The following is a 20,725-nucleotide window of genomic DNA, read 5'->3' on the forward strand; positions in this document are numbered from 1 at the left end:
TGGTAACCCTAAGAACACAGGGGTAGGGAAGCCAATGACTCCCTCGTCTGATAACCTCTCGCTAAAGGAAAGAGTCATTTGTAAATAGAATCTAGGTGGTTAGAAGAAAGAGAGAGAAAGCAGGCAAGCAGCAGCATACTTGTGCTTGAGAGTCTATTAATAGCCTGGTACTAGAACTCATAGAACTGCCACAGAAGGCTGAACAGTCCTGGCTTTTCACATGATCAGGCTCACACGTCCATGGTTCTCCCAAAAAAGGCTTTCTACACAAACCTGGCCTGGGCTCTCTAACTTGGCATTTCTCCCGTAGGAATGCAACTCAGTGTTCTAACTAAAAGTTTCAGGAATATTTTTTGATATTTATTTATTTAATCCTCTCTCAAGCCAAGTTTGTTTTGAATCAATGGTGAATGTGATTCACAAGGAATATTCATTGTGTTGGACTGACTCTAAACTCCAGATATACATGGGCTGAATTCTATGTCTTATTTTATTGGGTCATCGGAAAAGTCATAACACATTGTTGAATAGGAAAAACACATCATGACTTTTCTGATGACCCAATGACATTTCCTTTCCCCTTACTCTTTTCTGATCAGCTCTTCCATGAGATAACACAAACCTTTCATGCAAATTTACACGATTTTACTCCTGGAATTTGGAAACCTATTTACATGTATGAAAGTATTGCCAGTTTGGCAAAACTGCTTGGTTTTGTTACAAGTCATCCCTTCTTACCCTGCATCACTGTGCTGATGTAGGAAATTGAGCTGACATGCCTCTTTTGCATGTCTCAGAGCTCAGTATTACTTTCCTTTCTGAGACTCAGGGTCATTGGCCAGAATCTCTTTTATGACAATCTGCTCAATTCCATTCCATAGCCCACCAACCACACCCCTCACCCTGACAGTTGATTCATAGTGCTTGGTCAGGGCAGACTGACAGATGAAAAATGAAGAGATGATCTGAAGTCTTCTGTTAGAAAAACAACTGGGAAGCTTTCTTGGCAGACAATCACCCAATGGCCTCATATTAAAAGGAATCTTTGGTATTTTTGCATGCAGAGTTGCTCAAGATCAGATAAATTGATTTAAAGTTTAATGCTAGATGGCTGCATATGAGTGAGGATTTTTGTTAACCACCTTTTATCCTTCCTTCCTTCCTTCCTTCCTTCCTTCCTTCCTTCCTTCCTTCCTTCCTTACTTCCTCCCTTCCTCCCTCCCTCCCTTCCTCCCTCTCTCTCTCTCTCTCTCTCTCTCTCTCTCTCTCTCTTTCTTTCTTTCTTTCTTTTAGGTTTTTGTCATAGGAAGGGTGCACTTGCCAGAGAGAGGGAAAGTGAGAAATGATCCATGAGTGAGGAATGACCATGCCACAATCCTTACTCCTCCATTCTCCTCTTAGGATTCTGGGAACACAGGCCTGGCATGATTTTCAAGTCACTAGATCTGAGACTTGAACCTCATGTGGTCATGTGGGAATCTATCACCTTAACCACTACACTACCTGCTGGCCTCGTTAACATCTTTTGTTTGTTTTAAACTTTATGTTTTCTTATTTACACTAATCATTGTATTCCTTTATAAAGAGTCAGTATGAGTATAATAGGTAAGAGCATGGGCCATGCAGTTTTCAGAAAGTAAATTATCCCTCTGTGACTCAGTTGTCCAAACAGTAAAAAAATTATGCTACAGTGTTTTCATATATTTTTTAAGAGTACTAAATGAACCAATGTATCTAAAGGCATCACCAAGGAAAATAACTTGTATTAGATGCTTTCTAGCATTCACACTTGAAGTACATGTCTTTCAGCATTTTTGAAGTTCTTGTTTTGTGTAAGTTACTTGTCCATACATAGCTGATCATGGTAGTAAGTGCCCTGTTCCTTTTAAAGTGGAGGCATAGCTCCTTACTGTTTCAACATTACTTCATACTGACGAATAAGAAGGTATATGCGTGCAGGGGCCATTATCACAAATAATACATATAGTATCCCTATCAGATTTTAAACTCTCAGCAGATAAGCTAAATTTTTGTTCATTTTTATATATCCTTACGCATTTAGAAAAATAGCATGTAGTGTCATATGTGTTAGGTATTTACTGAAATTAAAACTGAAAAATTATTTCTGTAGTTTCCACCAATACAGTAATACTGGTTAGTATAAGTAAAACCACACAGTCTATGTTTCCCTAAAATTTACTACAAAACTCATATATGTTTGCCTTGCTAAGGCATAAACAATGTTATTGAATTACATTATGTCCTTGACTAGAGAGGATTACTCTGTAAGCAGTTCATGAGATACACAGAAAGTCTTACAAGTCCCAGCATTAGTTTAGCAAAAGGAGCTTCCTTTAGATATACATGTTGGACCATTTATACAAAAGAGATTGAAAAATATTTCTGAAGTCATTTCAAGGCAAAAGGATAACCTGGAAAGGGTAGAAAGATGAAGATAAAAAAAAAATCAAGCTGATGAGAAGAGAACATGTCAAAGTGAATGAACAGTAAGTCTTAAAGAACCAATGACATTATCTCCTTTTATTGGTTGTGTGGCCATCAGGAGCGGCATCTCAATGAGAAGACTGGCAGGATTCCTGGCTTCTGGGACAAATGCTCCTTTGAGCCTATCAACTCCATCACAGAAATGTTGATAGATGCAGGTGAAACCTTCATTCCTTGCTCTGACTGCACTGTCCCTGACTTTATAGTACTCCGTTTTTAACTGTTCAAGTGTCATTTAGGAGAGATACTGTTATCATACTATATCATATTTGAGTAATGCTATGGTTTGAATGTGTCCTCCCAAAATTCATGCATTGGAATTTGGTTGTATTGTGAAGGTACTAAGACTTAAATTTTTACATCATGTTGAAAGGTGGGGCCTTTGAGAAAGTAACTAGGCATTAGGGTGGGTTTGCCATGACTAAGTCCTGGTGAATTTATCAGGATAGGGAATGAGACAGAGACATGGGGACACATAGATACATACAGTGACGATCCTATCCTCTGACAATGTGATGCTCTGCACCATTATTGGAACTCCACCTACAAGATGACCCTTACTCTCACTAGACACCAATTTTGTCTTGGCCTCCAAAACTGTGAGCAAAACCAGTCTCTATTCTCTTAAGTGACCCAGATGCAGGCATTTTCTGTTATTACCAACAAAACAAACCAGAACAGGAAAGTGGTTAAAATTTGGAGATTAAAATATAATAATAAAATAAACAGGAATTCTAGCTCATCTCCAAAAGTCATAACTCTTAAATCATTATTGTTTCCATTACTGATTGTCTTGGCAAAATAGATCTCACAATTCATGACAGACTAAGTGGTATGCACATTATATTTTCGCTTCTCATTCAACAATCACATTCCTAGAACTAGACCCTGAGAATCTGCATAAGAATACAACTACGGGTACCAGCAGTTAGTGTAATGACTACGTGGACTCCCACGTAGTCGACCGCGGTTCGAGTCCTGGACCCGGTGGCTTAAACTCACGCTGGGTGCGTGTGTGTGCGTGCCCAAGATCTCGAGAGAAGAATGGAGGAGAAGGGATTGCGGTGTGGCCATCCCCCCTGGGGGGTGATTTCTCACTTCTATCTCTCTGTCTGTCGAGTGCACGTGCCCTATAGCAAAAAAAAAAAAAAAAAAAAAAAACCTCCCCCAAAAAAATATAACTACAGAAATCCAGAGACAAAACCTCTAAGCCTCTATAGCATTACAGGGTCCATACTTTCATGTTATAATATAAAAATCCTTCTATTTAGAAATAAGAAAGTTAAGAAGCTCATTTATTCAATAATTTTAAGGGAAATACATGGGAATATCAGAGCCCAATAAATCTTCCAAGATCTAGTTATTTTAATATAAAAATCAGAGCCTATCACTCCTTTGCTAAAAAGACACTGCAATCTGTGATGAAATTCCATTTCACATAGGATGAAAAACAAACACCTTATTATAGTTTATAAACTTTGGGGTCCAGCAGGTGGCATGGTGGCTAGAGCACTGGACATTCCCACATGGCCGACCACAGTTCGAGTTCCGGACCTGGTGGCTTGCTTTCTCACTTCCTTTCTCTCTCTTTCTCTCTCTCTCTGTGTCTCTCTCTTGTCAAATTAAAAATAAATGAATAAATGAATAAATAAACAAAAATTAAGTAAATAAATTTTTAAAAATTTTTTGGTCCCTGCTGACTCTCCCACATCATTTTATTCCATTTCTTTTACTGACTGTGTTCCAGTCCAACTCCCCCACCCTCCCGATTTCTTTCTATTCCTCTACACATCAGTCTCAGAGGGCTCATCCTTGTTGTCCTATGCTTAGAATATCCTTCACTCAGATCTTAGAAAAGCTGGCTCTTTGCATTATTCAGAGTTGAGCTCAAATTCTTCAAAGACTTTCTCTGAGTAGGTTACCTAAATCAGTCACTTTCTATCCCATTATTAAAATTCTTTTATACTATTCAGAGCAAGTATCACTGCTGAAAAATTATGTCTTCCTGTATTTCATCTGAAAATACTATTAAAATATAAGGTTTAAGAGGAAAACAATTTGATCCTGTTTATGACTTTAATCTTAACAACAAAAAATAGTGGTAGAATGAATTTTTAATGAATGAGCATGTGAACAAATGAAGCCATGTATTAGCGTTCGATATAAATGACCTCTTACAGACTTTGTCTATATTCGTGAAAGTTCACGCAATAGTTTCTAGATTGGGTAAATTACTTCACCTCTCCAAGCTTCAGATTCTTTATGTGCAAAGTGGAAATAATACTATGTAGCCCAATGTGTTATTGAGAAAATTACATAAAGTAATCCATGAAAAGTTTTTAGCGTGGTACCTTTGACAAAAACAAAACAAAAACACTCCAAATTAGCAGCTATTAATACACACTGCTTTAAAGTATTTCACAGGACCACCTATCATTTAAAATTGTAGTTCCTATCTTTAGCTTAAGCCTTGAAAAATATAATTTGCTTAGGAGTGACATTTTATAGTTAAAAATACCTTCACTTCTATCATCACATCTGAGGCTCTAATTTTTCTAGAATTTTAGAATTTGAACTCAGATTTGATTTCAAATGCCACATTTTTAGGGGGAGGGGAGAGTTTTTTTTTTTTTTTTTTTTTGCTATAGGGCGTGTGCGCTCACCAGAAAATCAGAGAGAGACAGAGAGATAGAAAGCGAGAAATCACCCCCCCTAGGGGGGATGGCCATGTCGCAATCCCTTCTCCATTCTCCTCTCGGGATCATGGGCACGCACGCACACGCACCCGGCATGAGTTTAAGCCACCTGGTCTGGGACTTGAACCACTGTCACCGAGTTCAGCGACAGAGCCATTACACTAACTGCTGGTCCTGCTACATTTTCTTTCTTTCTTTTTTTTTTTTTTAATATTATGTAGCATTATCAAACTAGAGAACATGTCAGGGAGACTAGGGAGTTTGGGTAAGAAAAGGCAGGTAGGAAAGGTTGTGGACACACATCTTGGGGAAATCATTTGTGAGCTGGTGTCTTGCATGGGAGAACCTCAGGTTTTCATACCTTTTCCACTTAGTGAAAACCACTGTCAAATGTAATCACTGCACAGGTACTTAGCTAAACCATTTCAGGGGGAATGATTCTGAGACCAGAACTTGCTTATTCATTTGCTAACCATCTTCACTGAGGGTTTATTTCTTGTCAGGCATAGTTTACTATCTAGCATTTAACAGATCAGATAAAAATCCTTGCTCCTCTGATACTTACCATTCTAGCAGAGAGAAACGAAGAACAAAAATATTAAAATATATGTTAGATGGTGGTAAATATTACAGGGGAAAATGAAGCAGTATAGGTGAACGAGGATTTCACGGTACAGAAGTACGTTTATTTAAGCATATTTCTCTAGGAACATTTTGAAGACCCCTGCATTTTAGATAGGGTGGCCAGAAAAGATGTAGCTAAATATCATTCAAATGAAATCCTGCAGGAGGTGAGAGGCAGCCCTGTGGATACCTGGAGAATGCCATTCCACCAAAGCAAAGGGAAACAGCACACTCCTAAAGCAGGAGTGTACCTGATTGTGGGGTGGCAGGAACACGGAAGCGGGGCAGAGGCAGATGTAGGAGAACCATTCATGGTGGACAGCTGATGTGTTAGTACACTTCTGGCTTTTTCTCCACCTGAGGTAGGAAGCTATTAGAGAGTTTGGAGCAGAAAGTGAAATAACATGATTGATGTATGCTTACTGTGTCGACAGCAGGAAGAAGAGGGGCAAGAGTGAAGCAGCTGAGCCTCAGGAGGCAGTTGTGCTGACTCAGACTAGATGGGATGGGGCAAAGTGGCTTGGCCAGGCCATGGGCTGTAAGACTGGGGAGAAATAATCAGATCTTTGGCATTCCTTAGAGGAAAGCATTAGCTATATGAAAGAAAGAGGCGACTCAAGAATGACTTCAAACTTCAGGCCTGAGCTCCTGGAAGAGCAAAACCACCATGTTTGAGAGGGGAATAGCCGTGAGTTGGAGAAACAGCCTTGGATGGGGGATGAGATTGGGAGGTGATATTCCTATCATGACCCTTGATGCTGAGAAAGGCTTCCTGAGGTGTACACACACCACATTGGAGAGAATAAAAAGTATCTCAAATGGGTATCAGCAGAGTGCAAAACTACCCTGTTGTAAGCTGGAAAATTCACCTCAGTGACTAAAACCGTGCATCAAAATGGACATTAATCTATTTGTAATACAAACTAGGATGTGAAGGGTCAGAGAAACCAAGAACACAGCTGGAACAAAACCCGGAACATCTATAAACACACTTACTATGAGCCCATCTGAACAGCGCTCAGTAACAGGAAGTGTATGTGGATCCATGTCAGTTCAGTAAGAACCATTTAAGTCACTGATCAAGTCACTCATTTACTCGTGACTGAATACATACGAGGTGTCATGGCAGGACAGAGGACACGCAATTGAAATAGATATGGTTTCTGCTCTTTAAGAACACACATTTCTGCTCGGGAAAATGAACACATAACATGATTAAAATAAAATACGATGGAAAGATGGAGAGACATATGCTGCTGGTAGAAATGTAAAACGATACAGCCCCTTTGGGAAACTGTCTAGCAGTTCCTCAAATGTTGAACATTAAATTATCATGTGGATACTAGGCACATATCTAAGAGAACTGAAAATGTATGTTCACACAAAAACTTTTATTCAAATACTGATAGAAGTATTATTCATTCTAGTCAAAAAAGTAGAAAAACTTTTAAGTGTTCATTAACTGATGCGAGGATAAATATAATGTCGTATATACAATAAAATGTCATTTGCATAAAAGGAATGAAGTACTCACAGATGCTATAAATGGACTGGAACTTAAAAATATGCTAAGATTCTAGTCACAAAATTTTATCATGTGTCCAGAATTAGTAAGTCAGTAGATATAGAAAGTGTATTAATGGCTAACTAGAGTTGGAGGGTTAGAAGAAAATGGGAAGTAATTGCTAATGGGTATGGGATTTCTTTCTGGATTTTGATGGTGATTATACATATGCCAAACAAAATACTTAAAGTATACTGAATATACTAAAATGTTTAATTGTACACTAAAAACTTTTATTCAAATACTGATAGAAGTATTCATTCTAGTCAAAAAAGTAGAAAAACTTTTAAGTGTTCATTAACTGATGCGAGGATAAATATAATGTCGTATATACAATAAAATGTCATTTGCATAAAAGGAATGAAGTACTCACAGATGCTATAAATGGACTGGAACTTAAAAAATATGCTAAGATTCTAGTCACAAAATTTTATCATGTGTCCAGAATTAGTAAGTCAGTAGATATAGAAAGTGTATTAATGGCTAACTAGAGTTGGAGGATTAGAAGAAAATGGGAAGTAATTGCTAATGGGTATGGGATTTCTTTCTGGATTTTGATGGTGATTATACATATGCCAAACAAAATACTTAAAGTATACTGAATATACTAAAATGTTTAATTGTACACTGTACTGGAATGTCAGAAAAGTCATGACATGAGACTAGCAGATGGCGTAATGGATACATTGCTGGACTCCCATGTAGTCGACTGTGGTTCAAGTCACGGACCCGGCAGCTTAAAACTAATACCAGGTGCATGTGCGTGCATGTCCAAGATCCTGAGAGGAGAAAGGAGGAGAAGGGATCGTGGCATTGCCATACTCCCTAGGAGGAGTGATTTCTTGCCTTTTCTCTCTCTCTGTCTCTCCTGCAAGCACAGGCGCCCTACAGCAAAAGTCTCTCTTAAAAAAAGAAAAAGACAATTTTTGCATAGAAAAAAATACATCATGATTTTTCCAAAAGCCCAATAAATCAGTGAATTCTACTCTATGCAAATATCTCAATAAAGTTGTTATTATGTATTTTAAAATATCCAATGAAGTACATGTTGTAGTAAAAGAATAAAAAAAATTCTGTGAAAATATAGTGGAGAGACAATTTAATAACATGGAGACTGAATGGTCAGTCTTCTCCAAATAGTTAAAATTAGAAATGGATCTGGAAGATTAAATAGGAGTTTACCAAGCTGTGAGAAACGGAAGGGATATAGGCTCTATTCTGGAAATAGAAGGTTAATTTTTTATTTTAATATGTAGTTCTTTCCTTGAAAATTTCCACTTGTCACCAGGAACTCTAGATCAAGATTCAAGATCTACTGGATAAAAAAGAATAGCTGAGGAATGTTCAAGCAATTTTAATCAGAATCTAAATTTCACAAAATCCTTCCCATTGTTATAGATAAGGAGACAGAAACTTTTTTCTGTAGAAAGAAACACAGAAAATATTTTGAGCTTTGCAGACCATAGTATTGTGTTGAACTGTCTCAGTTCTACCATTGTAACAAGAAAGCAGCTATAATCAATATGTAAACTAGTGAATATGACTTTATTGAAAAAATTTACAAGTGAGATCTGACCTATACGCTATAGTTTGCTAGGTTCTGGTTCATATTCTCCAGATTACTTTCCATATCTCCTCTTGAGCTTTCCTTTTCTGGTCTCTGTAGTGACCATCACTGTCACTTGTCCCTGGACAGTGGACTTAACTAACATTTTGTGTCCTTTGATTGGTTAGGTAGTCAGATTAAAAATGAGGAGTTTCCTCTGGTAAAAATCAATGAATGAACAACCGCTATAGTAATGCTAACCAAATTTATGTTAGATTACACATATGGACCATGATAAATAAGTAAAAGCTACCTGACAGACCCATAGAGAGTACAATTAGCATGCCAAACCCTTTTTCCACAGGCATCTCTAAACATGAATAAAAAACGAAGGTGTCTATATTTGAGGAAACATAAATATATCAAATAATTATAAAGACTACTTCCAGTTCCCTAACCTGTGACACAATGTTGACTACATCTAGGGTTTCAGGCAATGTTAAATAGATCTTGTGTCCCAGAAATACAACTGCAAAGCCTATTGTCTCCACTACAGGCCCCAAGGAACACTTTGTGTTTGAGCGACTGTACAACAAGCCAACTCATATAAACAAAGACAGCCATGAATGAGGCAAGGCTCACAGAGTGGAAGGAGCACTGGCTGGTCATCAGAAGACCCAAGTCCTCATCCCCCCTCTGGCATTTGCTATTGGTAGTACGTTAGACACATTTCCTCTGAAAATATTAACTTTGCCCCATGTAGGAAGGTGTTCAGAAACTTTTATAAGGGATCATAAAAATGTTACATATTATCCTGTATTTCAAAATGTTATCTAAGTTAGAAAACATTTGACATCAACTAAATTGTGTTTTATGATTAATGTTCCCTAAATTCCAATGATACAATAGAGCAAATATCACAATGTTAGCTCAAGGTTTTTCTAAAAGTTGAGTTCCATATTTCAGAAAATCAAAGTGCTAAAATAATACGTAAATCTTTGTTTTTGGGATACTAACACTTTTGGTGTCATACTAGTTTAAAAAAAAATTGACTTTCATTACAAAAAACTTTCTAATACTTTGTGTGTAGTATTTCAAAGTTTTTATATTCACCTAATGCTTATGTATCAATAATGACAAATTTCTTTGTTTGCCAGAGGAAAGAGTGATAGTCTCTCCTCTGAAATAGGACAGTCTAATTGTTGCAGGTGGCCAAGAAGATAATGAGACTTCCAAAGGGACATATCAATAAGGCAGGTCGTTGCTTTGCTATAGAAAACTGGAACAAAACAGCAAAGATTAAATATAGATCAATTGTAGTAAGTTTTCTTACTCTATAAACACAAAGAATTATTGGTTTACCAGAACCATCTTTTAAAATGATTTAATTTTCCAAAGTTATTAGACGAATATTTCTTAAACATCTATATCTATGAAAAAGATTTGACTGAGTAAAGAAAAAAATGATGAAGTATTCATGCACATTTCTTAGTATACTAAGATGTCCATCTTGAAATTAAAAAAAAAAAAAACGTTTCGGGAAGAAGAGCTTATAAAGTGAGTCAAAATCATGTAGAACCTCATTATAGCATACAGAGTATGTGTCAATGAAAAAAAAATCATACAGAGCCTAAGAAAAATATTTTTATAGGAGCAACTCTGAGACTAAATAAGGAGCACTTGGAGTCAATTTCTACTATTAAGAGTCTACACAAGAGATATTGGAGGCCAAAAGATGAAAAATAAGATTATTTCAACAATAGCTAATAATACACCTTGAAAAGTCACTCACTTTTGACCTCTCCTGTTTTAAACCACTCTTAACCAATGTAGAGACCTGTGGCATAACTTTTCTTTGAATGGAAAACTAATTGCATAACTCTTCCAAATGTTATAACTTAGGCTTCAGTGTTCTGATCTGTAAATTTAAAGGCTTAAGATCTACAGTGTCTAAAGATTGCTACTAAGTCTGATTTTTTCAATAGACTAGTCTAGGGAAGTGAAGAATAAATGCTTATTTTTTTCCAGTTTACATCCTTCAAATCTGTAAGATATTATTTCTCCTTCAAGCCAAAAGTAAGTCTTTCTTTTTTTAAAAAAAGTTTATTTATTATTCATTTCTTTATTTATTTTAATTTGGCGAGAGAGGGGTAGAGCAAGAGAGAGAGGGAAAGTGAGAAGGCGAGCTGCCAGGTCCAGGACTCCAACCACAGTCAGCCATGTGAGAGTCCAGTGCTCTTAACCATCAATGCCACCTGCCAGCCCCCAAATTAAATCTCTCAAACTCGGGAAGTTAATGGATAGAATCACATTCATAAAGGAAATAAGGAACTGAATCAACCATGTGCAGATAAAAATGATCAGGTATAAAAGCTTAAGGAGTCTTAAAAGAATTTAAGACTATTCAATTTACCAAGACCACAGGAGGGGGGCGGATGGACCCCTCATGGCCAACTGTGCAGTTCAAAAGTCTCTGACCCGGTGACTTAAAATAGACACTGAGCATGCGAGCGCACATAACCAAAACCCCAAGAGAAGAATGGAAAAGGGATTGTGGCATGGTCATCTTCACCTAAGGGTGCTTTCTCACTTTCTCTCTCTCTCTCTGGCTAATTTACTTCCTTTGACCAAATACGGATAGCAGCTGGATTCCAGCATATTTCCTGGTTTACTTAAATCATGTCTCTACAAGTTAATAACAAATGCATGTAAATTGCAATTTAAAACTACCATTTATATATCATCCAAATGCATAAAACACTTAGGGACAAAGTTACAAAATATGTGCAAAACTACCATTACAATGTATTGTTGAGAGAATTAATGAAGACATAAAGTAAGAGGTACCCCATATTCTTGGGTTACAAAATTCAATATTATTATGGTATCAGCTCTTTTCAAACTGACCTATACATTCAACATAATTCCATTCAAAATGACAGTAGACAATTTTCTGATAATTGACAAGAAATCTGTTGATTATAATGTTTATGTGTTTGACAAGACTGATATGCGGTGTGTTCATGAGGAGAAAATTCATTTGGTATGCCATAATGATACACACTGATTAAAGGTATACAATTTACGGGACCAGCAGATGGCGTGGTGGTTAAGGCGCTGGACACTCCCATATAGCCGACCAGGGTTCAAGTCCTGAATCTGGTGGCTTGCTTTCTCACTTCCTCTCTCTCTCACTCTCACCCTCTACCTCCCTCTGGTAAAATTAAAAAATAAATGAATGAATAAATAAAATAAATAATTATTTTTAAAAAGGCATACAATTTAAAAAATAAGAAATTGTAAGCTGTGTATATTATATAAATGTAAATTTACATATAAATAAAAAGCAAGAAAATTAACAAGTTTTTGCTAAAACTTATACAAAAATGTAAAGGGCATAGAATAGTCAAAATACTTGTGAGGAGGTAACGATACAGAACGTACCTGGCCTTATTACAAAACCTAGTATAAAAGTCAGTGATCGAGATAGGTGTGGCAAGTGCCTAAGGATAGTTATATAAATTAGTGGAATGGAGCAGAGTATAGATAGACCCACACATATATAATATGGCCAACTGGCTTTTGTCAAAGGTATCTAGGTAATTAAATGGTGGAAAAGTCTTTTCAACAAATTATGCTAGAAAAACTAATATCCAAATGGAAAAAAAATCAAGTGACAGTTTTCTCATACCATATACAAAAATTTATTTGAAGAGAAGCATAATCCTAAATTTACATTGCATACCATCTAAAAGCAAGCATATGATAAAAACTGCATCTACAGGCAGGCAAAATATCTAAGAAAACAAGAAGTACAAACTAGAGAAGTTAAAAGTAATGAAATGGTCTTTGCCAAAATTTAATACATTTCCTCAACAAATGACATTAAGAAATAAAAAGTGGGCCAGTCCATGGCCTGTTGGTTAAGGTGGCTGGATCCCACTTGGTCATCTGCCTGGTTTGAGTCCCAGACCCAGCACCTTGAAAAAAACACTGGGCATGTGTATATTCATGTCCCAAATCTTAAAAGGAGGGCAATGAAGGAGAAGGAACTGAGGCATGACCAGGCCCCAGGGGTGCTCTCTTACTTCCTCTCTTTCGCTTGCTCTCTCTCTCCCTCTCTCTGGAGAGTGCATGGGCATCCTGGCAAATTCAAAAGAAAAAAGAAAGAATAAGTTGGAAAAGAGAAAATAAGTCAAGCCATAGGCTAGGGAAAAAACTATTGGAATGCATATATTAATATATAAAGACTTTTATTCAGAATCTATAAAATATTCCTACAAATTACAATAAAAAAGAAATAAAACTTAAAAATGGACAAAAATTTAATGACACTTCACAGAAAACATACAAATAGTCAATAAATGCATAAAAAGAAGTTCCACATCACTAGTCAAAAGAAACACGTGGGAACCAGCAGTTAGCATAATGGCTATGTCGCTGGACTCCCACGTAGTCGACCGCGGTTCGTGTCCCGGACCCGGTGGCTTAAAACTCACGCCGGGCACGTGTGCGTGTGTGCCCAAGATCCCGAGAGGAGAATGGAGGAGAAGGGATTGCGGCGTGACCATCCCCCCTGGGGGGTGATTTCTCGCTTTCTATCTCTATGTCTCTCTCTGTCTGTCTGGCGAGCGCACGCACCCTACAGTGAAAATCTCTCCAAAAAAAAAAAAAGAAACACGTAAATTTAAACCATGTAAGATAGAGCTAAATATGATGAGAACAGCTAGAATGTAAAAGATTGACCATAACAAGCATTACCACAATTAGGGAGGGACTGACCCTCTCCCACATTGCTGGTAAGGATATTACATGGCACATTTAAGAAAAGAGTTTGGCAATTTCTTATGAGGTTATAGTTAACATATGACCCAACAGTTCCACTAGCAGATATTTAGCCAAAAGAAATGAAAGCTATAGCCACATAAGACTTGTACATAAATGTTCATAATCCCCCCAAAAAAGTGCAGCAAAACAAATGAGTAGATAAAATGTCATCTATCCATATAGTGGAACAATTACTTAGTGATGAAAATAACTGAATTACTGACAAATACAATGTGAATTGTTCTATTACACATACAATGTGAATTTCACATACAATGTGAAAATTATGGTAAATAAAAGCAGCCCAGAGACACAAGTTCATATCATAGCATTCTTCTCATATCAAATTCTAGAAAAGAAAAAAAAGTAGTCTATACATTTGGAAAGCAGAATGGTTGCCTGAGGCTGAGGGTAGAGAGAACTGACTGCAATGTTGAAATATGATTAAATTAAATAAATAAAAATAAAATTATTTAAAAAAATGTTCTACATCTTGATTGATTGTGATGGTGGTCAAACTGGTGCAACATTAGTGGGAATTCTTTTCCTTATGTACTTTAAATGGATACATTTTACTGTATGTAAATTAAGCCTCAAAAGGTTGATTTAAGAATATGATTCAGGGGACCAGCAGTTAGCGTAATGGCTCTGTCGCTGGACTCCCATTTAGTCAAACGCGGTTCGCGTCCCGGACCCGGTGGCTTAAAACTCATGCTGGACGCGTGTGCATGCGTGCCCAAGATCCCGAGAGGAGAATGGAGGAGAAGGGATTGTGGCAAGACCATCCTCCCTGGGGGGTGATTTCTCGCTTTCTGTCTCTCTGTCTCTCTCTGTCTGTCTGGCGAGCGCACACGCCCTATAGCAAAAACCTCTGCAAAAAAAGAAAAAAATATATTTTTTTAAAAACAAAAAGAAAAAAGAATACGATTCGGCAAATTCTATGGGCATCTGGCAGAAAGGACATCAAGTATTAGAGCTAAAGGGAACCTGAAAATGGATCTAGATGCTTTGAATATTGACCTGCTGTGACTGACAATGTGTATGAAGACCTAGGTTGATTTGCTAGCATAGATTGTGGATTTGGCTGCTTCGTTGAACAGTCTCCTAAGTTCTAAAGCAAGATTTTTCATTTTCTAACAAAGGAAGTTCCTTCAAGCATGCACATTAAGGGAGAATGCATTTCATATTGTGCTAATTACTGCACAGGTTAGATAGCTGTAGAGAGTTTATCTCTCTCATATACTCAGGCACAGGTTGGTGCAAATCAGTTACATAAATGACTCTAGTAAAGTGTGAACACTTCCAAAATGAGAGGGCATAATAACACATGACTAGATTTCGGGAAGAGGAAAACTTTCATGAGTGAAGCTAAAACTTTAGTTGGGTTTTAATGGATCACATTTGAATGTACAAATACTTTATTTATTTGGGGGATGACTGGGAAATCATTCCAGGAAGAAGCAGCTCATTGAACAAAATTATAGAGATGAGAATTAATGAGGAATATAACTTAATACATGGAAGTCAAGATGCTTAAAGAAAAGATAAAACTGAAAGTAAGGCCTGTCTAGGGAGTCAACGTATTCTTTAACTGGTTGGGAACTTAAGTATTTTTGAAAGGGATAATTAATGACAAGGGCACAGCTGTATCATAGAAAGATTAATCTGTTAGTGTGTGGGTTAAATGGGTATGGAGAAAAGTTCAGGGAAGAGGCACCAATTAAAAGGCCACTTTGATGGCTCAGGTGAGGAATGACAACTGAACTCAATAGTGAGACCTAGATAAGAAAATGGATTTTGAGACATTGTAAAGGCAGAAAGATCAGCAGACATACTATATGTGAGTAAGAAGAAAGAGGAAATATAGTTCCAAGGCACCAAACCTGGGGTGCCCAGCAGGATTTAGACATTAAAACATTAAGGAAATAAAAAGTGGGCCAGTAGGTGCTTCCCCTTCAACGCATTCACATTGATAACTACCAAACATACTTACATGTCTACATGTATCCTGGACTACAGCAAAGCCACGTGTAACGGTGCTAATGCAGTGTTCCTGCCGTCCAGACACCACAGCCTGCCAAGATCCAGTGGTTTGCTACAGAAGACCCTATTTGAAATTGAAGCTCTCCCACAAATTTTACCTATGACCTCACATGAGTGACTCTCATTGCTAATCTTTGGAACCCTCATCAGGAAAAGACAAAAATTCTACCTGTGCTTAATGCTCAAGGGCTTTGTGAGGTCTCCAAAGTTCTTTGGAAACTGAAAAGTCCTCAAGAAGTCACTTCCATTGTCGTCTTTGCACCTAATCAGGTATCAGCAACTGCCTGAACACATATATTCCATATGTGTTCCCCTTGGCCCACCCTAACCATCTCCCTCTCCTTCTCTTTCACATCCTGCAATTGAGAGAATTTAGCACAATGATAACTGTAAAGATAAGGCCCTCAACGATGCCACAAATGGACCTGATGCATACATCCTTTTCTTTCTTTTTTTAAAATTTTAATTTTGATAGAGATTTAATTCACATGTCATAAAATTCACCATTTGGAGTGTACAAGGCAGTGGTTTTGACTCTGTTCACATGGATGTGCAACCACCACCACTAACTCCAGGACACCTTTGATATACTAAAAAGAAACCCCATGCTCTTAGGGTCACTCCTGATTCACTCGTCCCCTCCACCCCTGGCAACCACTAATCTACTTCCAATCTTTATGGATTTCTCTATTCAGTATATTTCACATAAATAGAATCATACGCTACGTGGCTTCTGTATTTGTCTTCTTCCATTGGGCACAATGTTTGCTAGGTTAATCCATATTGTAGTACCCAAAGTCACAGAGATCTGTGCCTATGTTTTCTTCTAGAGTTTGAGTTTTAGCTTTTGAATCAATTTGGAGTTATTTTTGCATATGATGTAAGATAAGAATCCAACTTAGTTCTAATGCATGTGGATCTCTAGTTGTCCCAATAGCATTTTTTGGAAGACTTTTCATGCCCCACTGAATTGTTACCCTTAATGAAAGGCAGATGGCCACGAATTTACTTTATTTCCAATGGTGGATATGTCTATCCTTATACCAGCATCACAGGCTTGGCTCCTATGGTTTTCAGTAATCTTTTTATTTTCTAAATAAATTTAAATGATCTGATATTAGTGGTATGTTCAAAATGCTAACTATATCAACACATCCAAATATTTTCTTAACCTTAACAGAAATTACAGGTCTTGGAATCCCTTCAATACTGACCCCAACAGTTCATTTACTACCACTACCCTTCTCTGACCCACTAAAAATACACCAAACTCAAAAAGCCCAAATGCAGAGCAGAGCAGTGACCTATTGTAAATGGAGAAGAGACACTTTGTGTTAGATTTACTGAGGGACAATTTGTTGAACTTCAAGATTTTATCTTTCTAGAGGATTTTTGTAATAGATGATTTTAGAATGTAATCTAACCCCTACACTGGATGGGATAAGTGTCTAACTTTCCTAAAGTGCACAGAACCAGAGCTTTCACATACTCATGCCTCTAACAGAACTGAGATTGACAAAGAATAGGCTTTAGGATAAGGAAGTGGATGGTAAAGTTGTCTTGCCACTTTGGCCCCAAGTCATGGCTGCCCTTCGGGGCCTAGCCTTGATACTTTCAAGCTGCACTGCCTTGTGTAAGGGAAAATATTGGGGAAAATAATACACACCCACTTCACAGATTTGTGAGGATAATGCGCAGGACAAAAGTGAACAACACAGTCACCACGAACCCAATATTGCTTTTATAAATCAGCAAAGAACAAAGATTCCACAGTATCTATAAAAGAGAAGAGGACATTTCCCCCTTATAAAGATTTGCTTATAACATTATTATTCAAGGAACTCAGCTCAAATGGTAGAGGAAACAGTACATCCTACTGTAGCATGCAAATTAATTGCTCAGCACATTCTGGGAAAACAAATATGGTGGTGATCCCCTAAGCCTAGTAGGTTCTGATTTTGACTCATTCCTTTCTTCCTTCCTTTTCTTTATCCTTTTCTTTCTCTCCTGACTCCTTCTCCTTCCCTTTTTTGCTCTCATCCTGCATTACAATGTAGGAAAATTTAAGCAGCTCATCTCAAATGCAGAGGAGATTTATTTCATTTTTTAAACTTTTTTCCTAATGAGTTAAATGCCAACTTCCCCAGAAATTCTCAATGTGTAATAAGAAACCATTGTTTTAGGGAATCAAAATTAAGTTTCTTATTTATGACTAAAAATTTAGAAATAAATTTAATCAGTAGAAAAGCTGGATAGATCTCACTTGGCAATTATTCACCTCTTGGAAATTTCCAGGTCCTTGGCAATTATTAAGTAATTAGCAAAGATGACATCCCACTTTACTGGGCTAGAAGCATAACGTAAAGAGGTCTAGAGGTGTTCCTCAAATAGAAAGAGGAATGTCGAGGGAAGAACTAAGATAAGAATTAGGAGCTTGTTTCTCAAGTCAAAAGTCACATCATTAAGCCAGAGTCAATATATGCACAGTAAGGTCCTCTGTGCACAGGTGCAGTTGAATACAGCAGTGTTCTGCTCAAAGGCCAGCTGTGAAAGAGCCTACCCCTTCCTCAGCCAATGCCCCGCAACACACACAGGATATATCTGCAGCTTCATCAGCCTTTCTCCTTTCCCAAAGCACAGCCAGATGGCTCAATATCAACCTCTAATCATGCTCCTTAATAGTCACAGTGAAAAGTACATGATTTAATTTTCATTTTTAAAATGCATAATTGAATATGATGTGAAAACACATGACACTGTTGAAAAACAAATACTTCAAAATTGTAAAGTGACATGAAATCCACTGATAACTCAAATCTGTAATAATACAATAGTTCATGTTGAATAATTAATCAACTTACTCAAATAAAAAGCAAACTACAGTACTTTGCTTTCCGGCGAGTGATTAATACAAATTTATTCCATCACTATACGTAGGCTGGTAAGGACAGATCAAATGCTAGGAATATATGGCTGCAGCCCTTTTTTAGATCCAGGCCTTGCCATGGGTGCTGATTCTTTTCCCTCCACCGATGGATGGGTTCCAACTGTTGAACAGAGATTGCTCAGAGTGCCCAATGACTTAATGGGAAAACAGAATCCTTGAAGAATGGATTCGTGCTTCTCCCCAGACCATTCCCTCCACCTAGATGTTGTTTTCTCTCATGTCTGGCTCCCAAGTGGGGTGAAAGGATACTCAAAAAACTCAGACCATTTCTTTCCTTTAGCAACATCACTCAGCCATTCTTCCAGTCTGGCTGCCTTGGTCAGGGAAAAGCTGCCTACTTATCTGAACTTTAATATGTTGTTGTTCTTTTTTTTTTTATTTTAAAGAGAGATTTTTGCTACAGATTGCATGTGCTTGCCAGAGAGACAGAAAACAAGAAATAACCCCCCAGAGTTGATGGCCACACCGTAATCCCTTCTCCTCTGTTCTCCTCTTGGGATTTGGGGCATGCATACACAAGTGCCCAGTTTGAGTTTGAAGCCACTGGATCTGGGACTCAAACCGTGGTCATCCATGCGTGAGTTCAGTAATGTAACCATTAGGCCATCTGCTCTTCCCAATCTTTTCATTAATTGTTCCAGGCTAAAATTTTATTGTAATCGTCCATATGGAAATGTGTTGCAGTTGTACACAAGTGCAGTAAAGTTGAATAATTTGGTTTTTTCTGAACTGGCTACTTTTAGAGTCAGGCAGTGCTAATACCGTGATTTTAATAAAGGGTAGGGCTGTCAGCTTTGCTGTTTTGGACAAATCTTATTATAAAAAGAAACGAAAATCATAATGACACTTCTTGTTCATAAAGAGACTATATAAGCAGTAATGCTTCAAAAATCACTAAAATGTTTAATTTAGAGGGCTAGTCAGTGGCATAGTGTAACCAGAGAGCTGGATCTCACATGGCCAACTGTGGAGTTTGAGTCTTGGACTCAGTGGCTTAAAAAACATACCAGGCGTGTTGCTCAAAATCTTAAGAGAATGAAGAAGGAACTGTGGCCATCACCCTAGAGGGTTTTTCTTCACTCTCTCTCTCTTTCTCCCCATCTCCCTCTGTCTCTCTTGGGCATGTGCAAGTACTCTATAGCAAATTTAAAACAATATATTAACATTTTAATTTAGAATCTTTATATTTGGAAATGACTATGGTTTGCTTAATGCTCCAAGTAAGGTTAATGGGTTCTCCCAGTTCTTCATGGGCCCCACTGTGGAGTGGGCTCTGTTCCTCCAAGGAAACTGAAATTCACTGTTGGAGCACAATTAATAGAAGAGAAACTTTACTGCTTGCCAGGAAATGTTTGTTACGATGTCAAATATATGAATAGATCTATGTGGAAATTGATAATCTTGTCAAAAATAGAAATCGGCTGTTTGTGCATTTTACCCTGCTAAATAATTCTTCCTGGTTTCTTTTTTCATAGTAGCAGAAAACAATGTGTTGGTTTTAGTACTAGTAGAAAATTCAAATTGTAGCACATAGGTATTAGTATTTGTAGTATTTTTTCTTACCTGCTCAGAGGAAGTAACTAAGTGTGTCAACTTAAAAGGCATACAAAATGACAACTAAATTAACAATACAAGATAACCATAACTCCATCAGATTTTTTAAACATTGCTTCATAGGGCTAAAGACTGAAAAAATAGTTTCTTCTTAGAGATTTATGATGTCAACAAACATGGGGAACAAACATATTCCATCATGCTGCAGTCTCTTCCCAAAAGAAGTTAGCTAAGTATCTGTATTACCTCAGACCTGCTTGGCCTCACCTCTGGCCACTTGCTCTCTTCAGTGGCCACCATGGTACCGGTACTGCTAGGGTTCTGATCACCTTCATAGAGGCAAAGACAGATAGCAGCTTGCCTCAAGTTTGTCTTGTACACCTCTCACACACAGATCTGAGAATTCCCTGTTCCTGCTG

General features: G+C 37.5%; 1 protein-coding gene across 8 annotated transcripts in view; it reads right to left on the reverse strand.

Moving 5' to 3' along the window:
- Positions 1 to 20,725, reverse strand: part of LPP (LIM domain containing preferred translocation partner in lipoma) — a 791,955-nt gene that overhangs the window by 275,078 nt on the left and 496,152 nt on the right. The window lies entirely within an intron of this gene.

This window comes from Tupaia chinensis, unplaced genomic scaffold, assembly GCF_000334495.1.
Source record: "Tupaia chinensis unplaced genomic scaffold, TupChi_1.0 Scaffold000515_1, whole genome shotgun sequence".
Classification (NCBI taxonomy): domain Eukaryota; kingdom Metazoa; phylum Chordata; class Mammalia; order Scandentia; family Tupaiidae; genus Tupaia; species Tupaia belangeri.